This window comes from Nerophis ophidion, linkage group LG12 (assembly GCF_033978795.1).
Source record: "Nerophis ophidion isolate RoL-2023_Sa linkage group LG12, RoL_Noph_v1.0, whole genome shotgun sequence".
Classification (NCBI taxonomy): domain Eukaryota; kingdom Metazoa; phylum Chordata; class Actinopteri; order Syngnathiformes; family Syngnathidae; genus Nerophis; species Nerophis ophidion.
The window spans coordinates 36,535,792-36,551,993 of record NC_084622.1 but is presented as its reverse complement, the minus strand read 5'-3'; the positions used below and the strand labels follow the sequence as shown (position 1 = coordinate 36,551,993).

The window sequence follows — 16,202 nt, the reverse complement described above, 5'->3', positions numbered from 1 at the left end:
TGGAAGGATGGGCGGTAACTGTTGCGCATTGGTGCTTATCAGTAGTGCAGCACGTTTCTGTTGGTAACCCCGTGGACTGGCACGGAAAGACTGTGGCGTACGTGGCACAACATTGTGAGGTGTGCAGAGGGAAATTATTTAATGCAGGGGTGTCAAACTCATTTTATATCGGAGGCTACATGGAGAAAAATATACTACCAAGTAGGCCGGACTGGTAAAATCATGGCATAACTTAAAAATAAAGACAACTTCAGATTAGAGATGTCCGATATCGGACTACCGATATTATTGGCCGACAAATTTTTATTTGTTAAATCAAAACTTATGAAATTTCAAGATATTGTTTATTATAAAATAACACAGATAATGTTCAAAGCAAAAATAAATACTCTTCCAGAAGGAATTCAAAAATACTTCTCTCTACAGACCAGCAAATACAATCTAAGAGATTAATCTAAGTTTATTTTACCAAAAGCAAGACTAGTTGTTAAACGTAGATGTTTATCTGTTCTCGGTGTTAATTTGTGGAATTATGTTGGTAAAGAAATAAAAATGAGTGACTCAGTATTTAAATTCAAAAAGAACATGTCACAATGTATTTTAAAAAGTTATGTGAACTAGAAATTTATGTTTGTTTGGTTAAATGTTGTATTTAGAAGGTATGTATGTTTATCTATTTACAGAAAAGTGTATGTGTGTAGGTACATATTTTTGTATTATTTGTTGGAGGGCAGCCTGAATGTGGATGCTGAATGACTATATTTCTTTTTGTGTTGCAGAATTATTAGAAAAGGTAACTTAATTGAATGTAAAAAATTTATGTTGGGCATATAAGCTTTTTTGCTTCTGCCTGTTTCAGTCATGTTATTAATTTTTGAATCGTGATCTATGTTTGAATATGTTTTTGTCAGACTGAAAATAAACTGAAACTGAAACTGAAACTGAAACAAATGCTTTAAAACAGTGGTCCCCAACCTTTTTGTAGCTGCTGACCGGTCAACGCTTGATAATTTGTCCCGCGGCCCGGCGGGGAATTGGGGGGTGGACTTTTTTTTTTTGGTCATGAAAAAGGGAGGTTTTTGTCATGAAAAAGGGAGTTTTTTGGGGTTGGTGCACTAATTGTAAGTGTATCTTGTGATTTTTATGTTGATTTAATAAAAAAATAAAATGAAAATAATATATATATATTTTTTTATTGATAAAAAATGATTCTGCGGCCCGGTGGTTGGGGAACACTGCTTTAAAATGTAATATTGGAAATTATCAGTATCGGTTTTAAAATGACCGGTATCTTTTTCGAAAAGTAATAATTATGACTTTTTAAAATGCCGCTGTGTAAACGGACTTAGGGAGAAGTACAGAGCGCCAATAAACCTTAAAGCCACTGCCTCTGCATGCTGGCCCAGTCACATACTATCTATGGCTTTTAACACACACAAGTAAATGCCCAGCATACTTGGTCAACAGCCACACAGGTCACACTGAGGGTGGCCGTATAAACCACTTTAACACTGTTACAAATATGCGCCACACTGTGAACCCACACCAAACAAGAATGACAAACACATTTCGGGAGAACATCTGCACCGTAACACAACAGAACAAATACCCAGAACCCCTTGCAGCACTAACTCTTCCCGGACACTACAATATACAACCCCGCTATCCCCCTGCCACCCACCTCAACCCCGCCCCCCAACCCCGGCCACCTCAACCTCATCATGTTCTCTCAGGGAGAGCATGTCCCAAATTCCGAGCTGCTGTTTTGAGGCATGTTAAAAAAAAAAATAATGCACTTTGTGACTTCAGTAATAAATATGGCAGTGCCATGTTGGCATTTTTTTTTTCCATAACTTGAGGTGATTTATTTTGGAAAATTTTGTTACATTGTTTAATGCATCCAACAAAATTAGGCATACTAATGTGTTAATTCCACGACTGTATATATCGGTATCGGTTGATATTGGAATCGGCACAAAAGCCATTATCAGACATCTCTACTTTAGATTGTTTTCTTTGTTTAAAAATAGAACAAGCACATTCTGAAAATGCACAAATCATAATGTTGTTGTTTTTTACACTTACATGTTGCAATTAATAGTATTCTATCTTTATTTGTCGTTATTTATACTTTCTGTATAAATTATGTGATCATGTGTTATGTACAACAAAGGGGACGGAGACTGCACGACACAGGAAGTCTCGGTCAACAGGGTTTATTGAGCTTTTGAGGAGTGAGTGCAGTGTGTATGCTACTATGTGTGTGCATGCAAGATTATGTGCAGGAATTAACAAGAAAGTATTTACCAGGAGTTTGTTGTTAGGGTGTGTTGGTTGTAGAGGCGAACAAGTCCAAAGAGGCTGGGCAGAAAGAGGTCTGTGATCCAAGCGTGAGGTCTGTGGGGTTTGGAGAGAGGCGTACTGAAGTCCGGGTCCAAAGCGAGGGAAGTCGAGGATCTAGGGAGGCAGTCAGGGTCAAGAAGGAGATCCAGAGAAGTGAGGCGCACAGCTCACTAGAAGGCGATGGAGAATACTGCAGGAACAGGGAAACAACAGGGACAAGTCAGCACAAGGAGCGAGGGAACAAGGAGAGCAGACACAAGAGAGGAGCCAGAGACGCGAAGCTTATTGTGAACAGAGAACTACGTTCTGGCACTGGATTGTCTGCTGCGTTGGTCTTTATACATCTGAGAATCATCAGAACCAGATGTGCTGATTGCAGATTGCCTGCGGTCGTGTAGGTGCGTGGCCGCGGTCTGAGCAGGGCGCGCGGGGCATCATAGGTATTTTTGTGTTGTTTTTTTTTACATATGTAGCATTTTCTACAAAGATACAAATAATTGCTATTACGACATTCAATTTAATATTGGTTCTTTTTTTACTTAGCAAACTCATCCCGTGGGCCGGATAAAACCTGTTCGCTTGCCTGATCGGGCCCGCAGGCCGTGCGCTTGACACCTGTGATCTGGACTGAGTTCATTAAAAAGGATGAGAAATCCTTCTGAGTACACTTACAACTATAAGCGTATAAGATAAATAATATGACATTTATGACTGAAACAATCCTAGAAAATGCTCTAAATCAGTGGTTCTCAACCTTTTTTCAGTGATGTACCCCCTTTAATTCAAGTACCCCCTAATCAGAGCAAAGCCATTTTGGTTGAAAAAAAGAGATAGAGAAGTAAAATACAGCTCTATGTTATCAGTTTCTGATTTATTAAAATGTATACAGTGCAAAATATTGCACATTTGTAGTGGTCTTTTTTGAACTATTTGGAATCTTTTTTTTTAATAATAACTGAAAACTTGTTGAAAAATAAACAAGTGATTCAATTATAAATAAAGATTTCTACACATAGAAGTAATCATCAACTTAAAGTGCCCTCTTTGGGGATTGTAATAGAGATCCATCTGGATTCATCAACTTCATTCTAAACATTTCTTCACAAAAAAAGAAATCTTTAACATCAATATTTATGGAACATGTCCATAAACAATCTAGCTGTCAACACTAAATATTGCATTGTTGCATTTCTTTTCACAGTTTATGAACTTACATTTATATTTTGTTGAAGTATTATTCAATAAATATATTCATAAAGGATTGTTGAATTTTGCTATTTTTAGAATATTTAAAAAAAAATCTCACGTACCCCTTGGCATACCATCAAGTACCCCCAGGGGTATGCGTACCCCCATTTGAGAACCACTCCTCTAAATCACAGATGTTGAACAGTTTATGTGGGCGTTAACTTCCTGCAGTCACATCTAAAGGGAGTTATTCGAGAACCGTGAATTAGTGTCATAGAAGTAATTACCTCTTGAGCTTCATCCACGTTTTATAATTGGAATAACTTTGAGATTGTCTGCTGACTTTCTCACTTTTGCTGAATGGAGTCATGGAGTTGTTCTTGCTTTTTAGCTAAACACTTTAAAGGCCTACTGAAACCCACTACTACCCACCACGCAGTCGGATAGTTTATATATCAATGATGAAATATTAACATTGCAACACATGCCAATACGGCCTTTTTAAATTTCCCGGGAATTTCGTCTTGAAAACGTTGTGTAATGATGACGTGTAAGCAAGACGTCACGGGTTTTAAGGAAATATGAGCGCTGCACTTTAACGGCATAATTACACAGTATTTTGGAGATCTGTGTTGCTGAATCTTTTGCAATTTGTTCAATTAATATTGGAGAAGTCAAAGTAGAAAGACGGAGTTGGGAAGCTTTAGCCTTTAGCCACACAAACACACGGTGATTCCTTGTTTAAAATTCCTGGAGGTGAAACTTTCCTATGGATCAGAGCGCGGTCAAGCGAACATGAATCCCGACCAAATGTCAACCAGCAGGTTTCGGTGAGAAAATTGTGGTAAAAAGTCGCTACTTACCGGAGATCAGCTGAGCTTGTGCCGTCCATAGCTGCCGTCGACTCCCCTGAGACATTGGCGTCAAGACACCCGTGGAGACACACCTCCGACTATCAGGTACTATTAAACTCACTAAAACACTAGCAACACAATAGAAAGAGAAGGGATTTCCCAGAATTATCCTAGTAAATGTGTCTAAAAACATCTGAATCTGTCCCAATGCAATTGCGTTTTTTGTTTTTGTTTTTTTCCAGTCCGTCGCTATCAATATCCTCAAACACGAATCTTTCATCCTCGCTTAAATTAATGGGGAAATTGACGTTTTCTCGGTCCGAATAGCACTTTTTGTTGGAGGCTCCCATTAAAAACAATGTGAATATGTCAGGAGCCCCCACACTTGTGACGTCATCGTCTGCGACTTCCGGTAAAGGCAGGGCTTTTTTGTCAGCACCAAAAGTTGCAAACTTTATCGTGGATGTTCTCTACTAAATCCTTTCAGCAAAAATATGGCAATATCATGAAATGATCAAGTATGACACATAGAATGGACCTGCTATCCCCGTTTAATCAAGAAAATCTCATTTCAGTAGGCCTTTAAAAGTCATGGCATAGTTGTTGAATTGACACCTTCCACCTCTAGAGGGAGACAAGGCAAATGAAACAGGGGTTTCTTACTGGCGGAACCCTTCAAGTCCATTCATACGAACCTGGACCTACAATTTATGAATTGTTTAGAGCACTTCTATTTTGACTGGCACAGCTATTATAGACTTTACGGAACTGGTTGATCAGATCAGGAAATCTATTGACCAATTGCATGCGAGTTAAGCGCCATGTGATGCTACTCAACCAATCAAGTCATTGACATATTAAAATTGAAGAGTAAAGATACAAAGATGAAGCACCACATTTTCAGATTAAAACCGTCTTGCCCCAATCCTGAACAATTCATTCACTTCCCAACAGGTGTTAATGAATGTTTCCTCAGAGTCTATTTTGTGATATTACTTCTACTTTGTGTTTAAATCCAGCATATGATTTAGTTGGAGAGAAAGCAATACATTGTCACAATGTATTATCACGCTAATGTTCGCATGCTAACTTTTCTTTTTTTTAAAACTAACTTTCATAGCCGCACACCTTAGAGTCATATAACTTAGTGATTCCCAAAGCCCAAAAAAAGTCTGCGGGCTATAGAGCGTTTTCCGTTCGGGCTCCAGTACTCTGGAATGCCCTCCCGGTAACAGTTCGAGATGCCACCTCAGTAGAAGCATTTAAGTCTCACCTTAAAACTCATTTGTATACTCTAGCCTTTAAATAGACTCTCTTTTTAGACCAGTTGATCTGCCGTTTCTTTTCTTTTTCTTCTATGTCCCACTCTCCCTTGTGGAGGGGGTCCGGTCCGATCCGGTGGCCATGTACTGCTTGCCTGTGTATCGGCTGGGGACATCTCTGCGCTGCTGATCCGCCTCCGCTTGGGATGGTTTCCTGCTGGCTCCGCTATGAACGGGACTCTCGCTGCTGTGTTGGATCCGCTTTGGACTGGACTCTCGCGACTGTGTTGGATCCATTATGGATTGAACTTTCACAGTATCATGTTAGACCCGCCCGACATCCATTGCTTTCCTCCTCTCCAAGGTTCTCATAGTCATCATTGTCACGGACGTCCCACTGGGTCATTATTGTCACCGATGTCCCACTGGGTGTGAGTTTTCCTTGCCCTTATGTGGGCCTACCGAGGATGTCGTGGTGGTTTGTGCAGCCCTTTGAGACACTAGTGATTTAGGGCTATATAAGTAAACATTGATTGATTGATTGATTGATAACTTGATACTTGAAACATGTTAAAAGTGCTGTTTGCAACTTTCTCACAGTAACATTTTTCAAAGCAAAAACTATAACAAGAACACCACCGACTAGCTTAAGTTACCATTAGTGGTTCAACAGAACACATTTTTTTGTATTGCGATTGTTTTTATTTCTGACAGTAAAATGTTTTGCTGTCCTGAATAAAATGATTGGTGTTTACACCGTTCACTCACCCAGTCTCGCCAACAACAAAGGCAGCTTATGAGAAGCAACAAACATTTTGCAGTCATGTTCTTATGACAGAACATACTTGCCAACCTTAAGACCTCCGATTTCGGGAGGTGGGGGCGGAGGCGTCGTTTAGGCGGGGGGCATGGTTGAGAGCAGAGGAGTATAATTCACCAACTGGAGTATTTCTTATATATTTCATATATATATATATATATATATATATATATATATATATATATATATATATATATATATATATATATATATGTGTATATATATATACATACACATATAAATACATATATGTATGAAATACTTGACTTTCAGTGAATTCTAGATATATATATTTAATATATTATATATAAATAAAAGAAATAGTTGAATTTCAAATACACAGTAATAAAAACACAGTTGTTCTACTAACTCCACTGTGCTTGCTGATTACTAAAAAACAACAACAACAACAACACTTACCTTTCATTATTTGAGTAACCTTTGTTCTGCCATTTGCGTACTGGCGAGAGTCGCTTGCCGTCAGGTGCACAACACCACGTAAATCGTTGGCCAATCAAACAGCAACGCTATAGCCAACATTCACCAGGAGATGGCAACAGACAACATAGAATCACTCGCCATGGTTGTAACTTCCTCGTTCTTCTGCTTCGTCTCCTTGTGTGTGCAGTTTTTTATTCAAATCCGTAGATGTTGTAACGTGATTGGGCAGGCAAGCTGTTTATATAACAGGAAAGCGGACGTGAAAACAGGCTGTACCCACTCCGGGTACAGCAGGCTGAATTTTGGGAGATTTTCGGGAGAAAATTTCTTCCTGGAGGTTTTCGGGAGAGGCGCTGAATTTTGGGAGTCTCCCAGAAAATCCGGGAGGGTTGGCAAGTATGTGACAGAATGACAGTTAACGCTAACGGTCCAAATTGCTTTTATTAGCTAACAACACCTAAAGCCAATGCGCGTGCATGTGCTACATACTTACGTAATTAAATCATTACGTATGGGAAGCCGTAGGAGGGCAAGTTATACTATGTAAAATACATTAAAAAGTTAGCACCCTCGATGCATATGTGTAAATGTTGCAAACAGCCCCTTTAACTGTTAGCATACTAGCATTTTTTTTTTTGCAATTTGAGTCATATAATTTGGTACTTCACACATACTGTTAGCACGATTATTTTAGCAGGCTAATATTTTTAGGTAATTTTGCAGCCATTCACCTCAGTCATATGATTTGATACTTGCTAACCGTTAGCATGCTAACATTAGCATCCAGACTTTATTTTACTAATTTTACAACTGTACACCACAGAATCAGATAACCTGGTACTTGACACATGCTGATTGTTACATTGCTAACATTAGCATGCTAGCATGCCTGAAATTTTTGGTGGTGGGTCAGGGCATTGGAAAAAAATGTGACCACAGGCGTCAAGTGTGTACACCGACTGGCGTGAACCCCGAGGTGCATGTGGGCCCGTTCAGCACTGCTTCGCAGCTTTAATTTTATATCGAAATGTTAACACGTTTACCACTCTACATAACAACTAACAGTAAGAGTAGCTGCTTTGTTTGTCTCGTACGTTACATGCACACATTGTGGCAACATTTTAAATTCTATATAAGTGGTTATTTAGTTCAAACTGTCTGGGTCTCTGACCTGAAATTATTGGAAAAAATAAATAGGTATGGCACAGGGATGTACGATACACGGGATTGATACAAACTGTGGTAAAACTCCTACCTGTTAATATTACCAATCTAAATTAAAATGATGGAAAAAAGTGAGGGATAATTTCACTTTCAAAAATGTTTGTAAAATTGTTGTAAAATCACTTGTTAGATTTTTCGGTTTGAAAAGTGTAACTGTGAGTGAGTTTCAAACAGCCCCTTTGAATTAATTGAAATAGTGAATTATATTTACTTTTTCATTAGAGAAGAGAAGCGCATTACTTTGTGAAACTCATTATCAACATCCTTCAAGCTACATTTACACCAGTGTAGGTGGCACTAGGAGGAGTGGGTAAAGTGTCTTCCGCAAAAGTAATGACTCGGATGGCGGAAGCAGGATTCAAACCCGGAACTACTGTTAGATAGATAGATAGATATATAGTACTTTATTTATTCCGTCAGGAGAGTTCCTTCAGGAAAATTACAATTTTCAGCACAATCCCATTCAAGATCAGACAAACATTACAGGGAGACAGAACAGGATCGCTGACGGGTCTGCCGGCTTCCAGCGCCCCTTACAAAAAAGATGACATACAGGTAAACAAGGGCGGGGGGGGGAAGAAAAAAATAGAAGATTAAAATAAAATTTAAAAATCGGTCTTAGCCTAGGCCCTGGAGTGGGGATGCAGACTGAGGCCAAGGGAAAAAAAAAAAACAACATCAAAAACCCGATACCAATTATTTTGATAGTTTTCGGTACATTTTGATACTTTTCTTAATAAAGGCTACACAAAATTGCATTATTGGCTTTATTTTTAACAAAAAAATCTTAGGGTACATTAATCGTGTTTGTAAAAGAGTGAACATACTAGACAACTTGTCTTTTATTACAAACCCTGTTTCCATATCAGTTGGGAAATTGTGTTAGATGTAAATAGGGATTCCAATGATTTGCAAATCATTTTCAACCCAATTTCAGTTGAATATGCTACAAAAACAACATATTAGATGTTCAAACTGATAAACATTTTTTTTTGCAAATAATCATTAACTTTAGAATTTGATGCCAGCAAGACGTGACAAAGAAGTTGGGAAAGGTGGCAATAAATACTGATAAAGTTGAGGAATGTTCGTCAAACGCTTATTTGGAACATCCCATAGGTGTGCAGGCTATATGGGAATAGGTGGGTGCCATGATTGGGAATAAAAACAACTTCCCAAAAAATGCTCAGTCGAAGAAAGAAGAAAGGATGGGGCGAGGTCCACCCCTTTGTCAACAACTGCGTGAGCAAATAGTTAAACAGTTTAAGAACGACGTTTCTCAAAGTGCAATTGCAAGCAATTTGGGGATTTTAACATTTATGGTCCATAATATCATCAAAAGTTCAGATAATCATAGCCGAAAACCAACATTGAATGACTGTGACCTTCAATCCCTCAGACGGCACTGTATCAAAAACCGACATCAATCTCTAAAGGATATCACCACTTGGGCTCAGGAACACTTCAGAAAACCATCCATCCATCTTCTTCCGCTTATCCGAGGTCGAGTCGCGGGGACAGCAGCCTAAGCAGGGAAGCCCAAACTTCCCTCTCCCCAGCCACTTCGTCTAGCTCTTCCCGGGGGATCCCGAGGCGTTCCCAGGCCAGCCGGGAGACATAGTCTTCCCAACGTGTCCCGGGACTTCCCCTTGGCCTCCTGCCGGTCGGACGTGCCCCAAACACCACCCTAGGGATCGGTGCGGCGTCTTCAGCAATGCCGACGCTGCATCGATCCGTTGTGTTGACGAAGGAGCTGAGCTGGAAGGCAAAGCTCTCAATATACCAGTCGATCTCGATGTGAGGGAGCAGCGGCTTTACTTTGAGTTCCTCCCGGATGACAGAGCTTCTCACCCTATCTCTAAGGGAGAACCCCGCCACACGGCGGAGGAAACTCATTTCGGCCGCTTGTACCTGTGATCTTATCCTTTCGGTCATGACCATAGGTGTGGATGGGAACGTAAATATTAAAGTTTGGTGATTTGGTAAAATTGCAAACAGCTAAATTGATGTTCAAAGCAATTTATAACCTGCTTCCAAAGAATGTACAACAATTCTTCTCAACTAAAGAGGAAAAATATAACCTTAGAGGAAAATCTAATTTAAAACATTTGCAAGCACGTTCAACACTTAAAACCTTTAGCATATCAGTGTGGGAGGCGGGGCTTGGTCATGCACCGCCTGCTGGCAATGGCATGCACAGGAGCCGGCTGGAAGCAAGATGACAGGTGAGTGGATACCTCAGCTGGAATGAGTTATCTAATCACCTGTCTCTATTTAGCAGCATTGGTGACTGCAGGGCGGGGCTGAAAAGCCAGAAGGACCCCAGGAGGTGCTGAGGACACCAGAAGGGTTGTGGGAGGACTGAGCGAGTTAAAAACTTTGTGAGTGAACGAACTAAGACTGAAAAGACTTGGGGAGCGAACAAAGAAGATGAACTGTTGTGAAAATTAAAAATTAAAATAAAATCCTTTTGGGAACAAACAAAAGAAGAAATATTGTGTGTAAAAAGATTAAAAAGAATTGTCAACTTGAACTCCTGCTGTGATCCTTCGGTCCTGAAGACCCCACGACACAAACTTGTCACAATCAGTATGTGAAATTAAATTATGGAATGGATTAAGTAAAGAAGTTAAACATTGTACAGATATGATCCAGTTTAAAGGCCTACTGAAATGAGATTTTCTTATTTAAACAGGGATAGCAGGTCCATTCTATGTGTCATACTTGATCATTTTGCGATATTGCCATATTTTTGCTGAAAGGATTTATTAGAGAACATCCACGATAAAGTTTGCAACTTTTGGTGCTAACAGAAAAGCCCTGCCTCTACCGGAAGTCGCAGACGATGACATCACATGTTGATGGCTCCTCACATATTCACATTGTTTTTAATGGGAGCCTCCAACAAAAACAGCTATTCGGACCGAGAAAACATTTTCCCCATTAATTTGAGCGAGGATGAAAGATTTGTGTTTGAGGATATTGATAGCGACGGACTAAAAAATCCCCCCCCAAAAAACGTGATTGCATTGGGAAGGATTCAGATGTTTTTAGACACATTTACTAGGATAAGAAAAAACTCCCGGGAAATTTAAAATTGCAATTCAGTAAACTAAAAAGGCCGTATTGGCATGTGTTGCAATGTTAATATTTCATCATTGATATATAAACTATCAGACTGTGTGGTGGGTAGTAGTGGGTTTCAGTAGGCCTTCAAGAGGCTGTTCAAATTAGAAGTGCTTACAAAGTACACAGAAGAACAATTATAAGAAACACTTTCAACCTTATTGAAAATAAGATATTCTTCATCTCAGTATGTTAATAATGACTGAATTAATTAATTACTTATTACAAAACTCTTGTGTTACTCATTCACGGATGTCATTTGCGAATGAATGTACAGTGGGGCCAAAAAGTATTTAGTCAGCCACCGATTGTGCAAGTTCTCCCACTTAAAATGATGACAGAGGTCTGTAATTTTCATCATAGGTACACTTCAACTGTGAGAGACAGAATGTGGAAGAAAAAAAATCCAGGAATTCACATTGTAGGAATTTTAAATAATTTATTTGTAAATTATTGTGGAAAATTAGTAGTCAACCATTCAAAGTTCTCACTGATGGAAGGAGGTTTTGGCTCAAAATCTCACGATACATGGCCCCATTCATTCTTTCATCAACTCGCCGTGTTTGGAGGAAGAAGAATACTGAGTTGCATCCCAAGAACACCATACCTACTGTGAAGCATGGGGGTGGAAACATCATGCTTTGGGGCTGTTTTTCTGCTAAGGGGACAGGACGATTGATCCGTGTTAAGGAAAGAATGAATAGGGCCTTGTATCGTGAGATTTTGAGCCAAAACCTCCTTCCATCAGTGAGAGCTTTGAATGGTTGACCAAATACTTATTTTCCACCATAATTTACCAATACATTCTTTAAAATTCCTACAATGTGATTTCCTGGATTTTTTTTTTCACATTCTGTCTCTCACAGTTGAAGTGTACCTATGATGAAAATTACAGACCTCTGTCATCATTTGAAGTGGGAGAACTTGCACAATCGGTGGCTGAATAAAAACTTTTTTGCCCCACAGTATATATTTGTGGGCGCTCTGCCGTGGGAAAATAGTAGGATTAAATAAGCTTTGCTTCTTCCTACTGCTTTACGGACATGATGCATTGTGAAATTATATGAAATTGCCTGATGTATAATGTTGTATGTATGCCATGTTTGAAATAAACTAAGAAAAGAAGAGAAAGAAAGAGAGAAATGTGCTATACAAATAAAGTGGATTGGATTGGATAAGCAGCTTCTCTTCCATCTATGTACCTTTTCCTTAGTGTAAAACTGATCCTAGTAGAGGTTTACATCTTTGGTGGAGTTTTGACATCATTTGACACCAACTTGTTCCGGATTTTTGACAATTTAATCATGGCAAATATCCCTTTTAAAGGCCTACTGAAATTAGATTTTCTTTTTTAAAAAGGGGATAGCAGGTCCATTCTATGTGTCATACTTGGTCATTTCGCGATATTGCCATATTTTTGCTGAAAGGATTTAGTAGAGAACAATGACGATAAAGTTCGCAATTTTTTGTCACTAATAAAAAAGCCTTGCCTGTACCGGAAGTAGCAGACGATGTGCGCGTGACATCACGGGTTGTAAGGCTCCTCACATCCTCACATTGTTTACAATCATGGCCACCAGCAGCTAGAGCGATTCGGATCGAGAAAGCGATGATTTCCCCATTAATTTGAGTGAGGATGAAAGATTTGTGGATGAGGATATTAAGAGTGAAGGACTAGGAAAAAAAAAGGCGAGGGCAGTGGGAGCGATTCAGATGTTATTAGACACATTTACTAGGATAATTCTGGAAAATCCCTTATCTGCTTATTGTGTTACTAGTGTTTTAGTGAGATTATATGGTACCTGAAAGTCGGAGGGGTGTGGCCACGGGTGTGGTGACCGCCAGTGTCTCTGCAGGAGGACGCAAGATCCGCTCATGTCCACGGTAAGAGCCGACTTATTACCAACATTTTCTCACCGAAACCTGCCGGTTGTCATGTGGTCGGGGTCCATGTTTCATAGTAAAGCTTCACCTTCGGGAATGTAAACAAGGAAACACCGGCTGTGTTTGTGTTGCTAAAAGCAGCTGCAATACACCGCTTCCCACCTACATCTTTCTTCTTTGACTTCTCCATTATTAATTGAACAATTTGCAAAAGATTCAGCAACACAGATGTCCAGTATACTGTGTAATTATGCAATGAAAAGAGACGACTTTTAGCCGTGAGCGGTGCTGGAAGAACATGTCCGCTACAACCGGTGACGTCACGCGCTCGTGTCATCATACGCGTCATCATACCACGACATTTTCAACAGGATACTTTGCGGGAAATGTAAAATTGCAATTTAGTAAACTAAACCGCCGTATTGGCATGTGTTGCAATGTTAACATTTCATCATTGATGTATACCAGGGGTGCCCATTACGTCGATCGTGAGCTACCAGTCGACCGCGGGGGGTGTGTCAGTCGATCTCCAGCCAGGCTTTTAAAAAAAATAGACCTAAAAATTAGTGATCATCAATCTTCACCAAGACGTCACTTAAATGACATTCACGGTACCGGAGGGTCTTGTGAGATGACGCTGGCTGCTGCAAGATCATTATTATGAAAATATGACCGAGAGGAAGGCGAGAAACACTTTATTTCAACAGACTCTCGCCGACTGCACATTTCCTATCTTCACAATAAAAGCCCTGCTTCATGCTGCCTGCGCTAACTAAATAGAGTCTCGGAAAACTGGCGTGCACAAGCGATCCCTCAGAAAGCTGGCGTGCACATCACTTGTGCACGCCAGCTTTCCGAGACTCTTATTTTGTTAGCGCAGGCAGCATGAAGCAGGGCTTTTATTGTGAAGATAGGAAATGTGCAGTCGGCCTTTAGAGTTTTGACGGAAGGGACGGCGCGAAAGTCTGTTGAAATAAAAAGTGTTTCTCGCCTTCCTCTCTGTCATTTTTTCATAATAATGAACTGGCAGCAGCCAGCGTCATCTCACAAGACCCTCGGGTGCCGTGAATGTCAATCAAGCAAGCTACGGAATTTGCCGCCAATGTTTTTCTTGTAAAGTGTATGGAAGCTGGATGAATTAGATGCCAAAAACCAACCACTTTCATGTGGTATTGTACAAAAAGGACAACTATTTTTCTCCTCCATTTGAAAATGTGGACGTTATCATCATTACTGTCTGATTCCAATCAATGCAAGTCATCAGAATCAGGTAATACACCAACTTATATTCTTGTCTTCGTGAAAGAAAGACATCTATATGTGTTACACATGCTTGTATTATCATTAAACACATTTAACTTGTTTACAAAAATGTCTCTTTCATAAATTAATAAATATAAATGATATATATAAATGAGGTAGATCTCCTCGAGTTGGTGAATTGAAAAGTAGCTCGCCTGCAGAAAAAGCGTGGGCACCCCTGATGTATACTGTAAACTATCAGACTGTGTGGTGGGTAGTAGTGGGTTTCAGTAAGCCCCCTGAAACCCACTACTACCCACCACACAGTCTGATAGTTTATACATCAATGATGAAATGTTAACATTGCAACACATGCCAATATGGCGGGTTAGTTTACTAAATTGTAATTTAAAATTTCCTGGGAGTTTCTTGGTGAAAATGTTGCGGAATGATGACGTGTACGCTTGAAGTCACGGACTGTCAGGAAATATGAGCGCTGCGCACACACACAGCTAAATGTCGTCTGCTTTAACGGTGTAATTATACAGTTTTTTGCACATCTGTGTAGCTGAATCTTTTGCAATTTGTTCAATTCATATTGGAGAAGTCACAGTAGAAAGATGGAGTTGGGAAGCTTTAGCCTTTAGCCACACAAACACACGGTGATTCCTTGTTTAAAATTCCTGGAGGTGAAACTTTCCTATGGATCAGAGCGGTCAAGAGAACATGGATCCCGACCACATGTCAACCAGCAGGTTTCGGTGAGAAAATTGTGGTTAAAAGGTCAGTTATTACCGGAGAAAAGCTGAGCTTGTGCCGTCCATAGCTACCGTCGACTCCCCTGAGACATTGGCGTCAAGACACCCGTGGAGACACACCTCCGACTAGACTATCAGGTAATATTAAACTCACTAAAACACTAGCAACACAATAGAAAGATAAGGGATTTCCCAGAATTAACCTAGTAAATGTCTCTAAAAACATCGGAATCCGTCCCAATGCAATCGCTTTTTTTTTTACTTCCATCCATCCATTTTCTACCGCTTATTCCCTTTCGGGGTCGCGGGGGGCGCTGGCGCCTATCTCAGCTACAATCGGGCGGAAGGCGGGGTACACCCTGGACAAGTCGCCACCTCATCGCAGGGCCAACACAGATAGACAGACAACATTCACACTCACATTCACACACTAGGGCCAATTTAATGTTGCCAATCAACCTATCCCCAGGTGCATATCTTTGGAAGTGGGAGGAAGCCGGAGTACCCGGAGGGAACCCACGCATTCACGGGGAGAACATGCAAACTCCACACAGAAAGATCCCGAGCCTGGATTTGAACCCAGGACTTTTTTTACTTATTTTTTTTAATCATTTTTTTTTTCTAGTCCAACGCTATTAATATCCTCAAACACAAATCTTTCATCCTCGCTCAAATTAATGGGGAAATTGTCGTTTTCTCGGTCCGAATAGCACTTTTTGTTGGAGGCTCCCATTAAAAATAATGTGAATATGTGAGGAGCCCCCACACTTGTGACGTCATCGTCTGCGACTTCCGGTAGAGGCAGGGCTTTTCTCTGAACACCGAAAGTTGTGAACTTTGTCGTGGATGTTCTCTACTAAATCCTTTCAGCAAAAATATGGAAATATCCCAAAATGATCAAGTATGACACATAGAATGGACCTGTTATCCCCGTTTGAATAAGAAAATCTAATTTCAGTAAGCCTTTTAATCTATGTTTACAAGATGGCGCTACATCCGGGCCCTGGTCTGAATTGTGACGTCAGTGGAAACACCCTAATCAGATTTACCATGGAATAGA

General features: G+C 40.0%; 1 long non-coding RNA gene across 1 annotated transcript in view; it reads right to left on the bottom strand.

The window, feature by feature from the left end:
• Window positions 1-2,200: 2,200 nt before the first annotated feature.
• The window catches only part of LOC133563380 (uncharacterized), a 14,998-nt gene continuing 996 nt past the window's right edge, over window positions 2,201-16,202 (bottom strand). The window contains exon 2 of the long non-coding RNA XR_009809036.1: window positions 2,201-2,533. This is a non-coding gene — a long non-coding RNA (uncharacterized LOC133563380). The remainder of the gene's footprint in view (window positions 2,534-16,202) is intronic.